A 3231-nucleotide genomic window follows, 5' to 3' on the forward strand; every position below is an offset into this window, starting at 1 on the left:
CACACACACACACACACACACACACACACACACACACACACTACCTTAAAACAACACAAACACACTCACTCAACCCTGATTTCTCCTGCCCATTTTCCTCTGTCACTTGCTCTTCTTTACTTAAGCTTCTTCTCATTTTCGAGTGCCTGCCTTCTCATTCACGCTTTCCTTCTGTTGAAGCAGCGCACTGGACCTTCACAAAATGAGCAGGGGTAACCCGGTGGCCACACTCCATGCCCATAACCACCACTGTCACATCACCGTCTTACATAATGACTCTGGCTGCACATTGCATCTGACCCACACACACACACACACACACACACACACACACACATGCCACCACCCTATAAGTAACAATTTCAGTCTAGTTGTAAAACTTCTAACACAACATCAAAAGTTGTCACTTACCTTCAGCGATAATCACCCAGCAAAATAAAAAATAAATATATATCTCTATGAAGCTCTATGCAAACCACAATAAAGTTGACTTTCTCTCAACTTAGTGAACAACTCTTGATTCTGTTGCGTGCAGTGCCAACGGACCAGCCTATATACCCCACCACTTGGATTTGTGCATTGACTGTGTAGGTGTTTAATTATCTGATGCCAGCCAATCGCATTGCTCTGATGCTAAAGCGAGCCAATGGGATTCCTCCTCTCAGTCCTGGCTCACTAATAAGAGATATGGCTTTGCGTTTACGTCATTCCTCAGTCACTAAGTGCTCCATTCACAAAATCCACCAGTCATTTGGACCATTTGCTATCCCCAATTTGCATTGATGTCATTAATGAAATAGGAGGCAAAGCAAACTGGTGTCCGTGGAGAAGCAACACCAGCAATAAATATTTTAAGAACTTTCAAAAAAATGTTACAATTCATGCTATATCCCAAATGCCAAATCAATAAGCCCCCCCACATTCCCCCACAACTCCACCCAACCGTGTAAGCACTTGCAGGCGGGGCCATCTGCTGGGGATGGATGTATACTACAGTGATGCACTCTTAGGTTCTTCATTCATAATGCTGCTCAGATAACACCAGCTTCAGCACTACACCCAGCCCAGTGTAGACTATCTACAGTCAGCTTATGTAATCGAATCATCTTCTTATTGATTTGATTTGAGGCCATATCATCTGCTTCGCTAGAACTTATAGAGTCATGGCACTTTGCATATCAAAGTTTCTGTTTAAGTACTTTCAGTCTACAAAGCAACTGTGCAATTGTTATCTTATCCAATTCAATCTGTTATCAGTATGATTCACTTTAAACATGGTCCCACTCTCACAAAAGCTTCTGCTTGTGCTCTGTTTGCAGTACAACTCGAGCTAAGTATGACAACTTCCCTTCCCACAACAGTGAAACATCAAAGTGTATTGAGTTAATAAAAGTGATACCACAGTCACTTAATGATCGCTGCTGCCCGGGCCTCCTCCCACACACTGAGCAAACGAGTTGTCCTCTGTAAAGACCAAATCGATGACAGACTCCGACAAGAGCCGTTTCTCAAAAGCAATTACACAACTGTTTGCCGTGGACCATCCTCTCTATTCCCTTCCTTTTCATTAGTGCACAGGCTGTGTGTTTTTGTGTGTTGTGTTCACTCCTATTTTACTGCGCATACCAAAACCTTTTTTATTTATGTGTCTGTTTGAAATGAATGCATATCTGTCTGTGTGCACTCACAAGCACTGCATAGTGGACAAAATGAATGGGCGTCCAGTAGGGGTGTGTGTGTGTGTGTAAGATTATCTGTCGGACTAAAAGAAGGGGAGGGTTTGCCTCTCCATGTCTGCGTCATAGAGGAACCCCATTAGGCAGGATGAGCCTTTTAGTGCTATTGAGCCACAAGACTCAGCCATGTCAGACGTTAAATCAGAGCTGAATAGACAGCTGCCTGGTCTCAAGCCACATCCGTGCACCTGCATTGCTACCTGCATAACTCATGCGGTGATGGAAGAATACTGGGAGTCAGCAGGCACTCTCAGATCAGCGTCACTTATTTTACCTTCCTTTGAGTGTTTATTTCTGATGTACACTGGGTCACGGAAAAGTTTAAATGAGTTCCTATTGAGGTGAGTAAAAACAAAATCTTTAACCATCCCTTAGTAAGACTGCTTCTGACCCCACCACCACCACCACCCCGAGCTATACACATATTTCAACTGCTGCTTTTAAAGGGAGCCACGTAAAATGGAGCATTATAACATTCATGGAGCTAGAATTTGTTGCAAGATAAATGAATTTTCCCACTTCCCCACTCGAGTGCACAGACATTAAAAGAAAGCTCCAAATGGACTCAGGGAGGACGAGAAAAAGGATTGTCTGAGGTGTCCACAGGTTTAGGACAGAACGGGTCTACAAGGGAGTATAATCACAGCCTTACTTTAGTTATTTAATGCTTGTGGATAACTGAGGAGCTTAAATATGTCAATAAACATATGAGTGTGTGAAAGTGTGCATAGAAAACACACACACACACACACAAACAGAGAGAGAAAACAAATGATTAGGAAAAAATCTGTTTATTAAGATGAGTATTTGTCCACTGTAAGCACTTGTGTGTTTGTACGTCTCTCTGCCCTTTAAAAATGGACTCGACAAAGAGAGCATGGAGCAGCTGTGTCATGGTTAAAAATAAAGGTTTTTATAGGTGCCCTTTTTTAGTTTTCACCTGACATCATATGGTTTAAACACTCAGTGGCCAAGTACATCTGTTTAACTGCTACTGACAACAACTGACTGTCTTTATTCAAGTAGACATGGTCAAGATTGCCTGATGTTCAAATTGTGCTTGGAATGGAAATAAATGTAAAGTACTTTGAATGTGTGATGGTTGCTTGAGGAACCAAATGCAGACTGCAGCAGACGAAGGTGAAGCTGAGTGTTTATTGCTGAGCTTATGAAAGCATTTAAGTCCAAAAACAGAAAGAAATAACTGGAAAACATTAGTGAGAGCACAACTACATGGGGCAACTAGACAAAGGACAGGAGGAGACTTAGACACAAGAGGTAATAAGGGAAGAGGAGATAAAGATACTATCAAAATAAAACAGGAAGTAATTACACATAGATACAAGGCTTATATACAACTTTGAGGAAAAAAACAAGACATGGGGGGATTCTAGGTTCAAACTTTTAGAGGGGCTCATTTTCACTTTTTCAAACCTCATTTTACTTTACAGTGTTGTTGCCTTCAAAAGAAACTTAATTAGTCGGATGACCTATT

At 41.7% G+C, this 3231-nt stretch overlaps 1 protein-coding gene across 3 annotated transcripts in view; it reads right to left on the reverse strand.

The window, feature by feature from the left end:
* The window catches only part of LOC102192982 (calcitonin-1), a 5559-nt gene extending 5025 nt beyond the window's left edge, over window positions 1-534 (reverse strand). For all 3 annotated transcript variants that reach the window (XM_005731511.2, XM_005731510.2, XM_005731509.1), the window contains exon 1: window positions 412-534. The gene's annotated coding sequence lies outside the window, so the exon portion shown is untranslated. The remainder of the gene's footprint in view (window positions 1-411) is intronic.
* Window positions 535-3231: the final 2697 nt, after the last annotated feature.

This window comes from Pundamilia nyererei, unplaced genomic scaffold (assembly GCF_000239375.1).
Source record: "Pundamilia nyererei isolate P.nyererei 1_Seehausen unplaced genomic scaffold, PunNye1.0 scaffold00043, whole genome shotgun sequence".
NCBI classification, from domain to species: Eukaryota; Metazoa; Chordata; class Actinopteri; order Cichliformes; family Cichlidae; genus Pundamilia; species Pundamilia nyererei.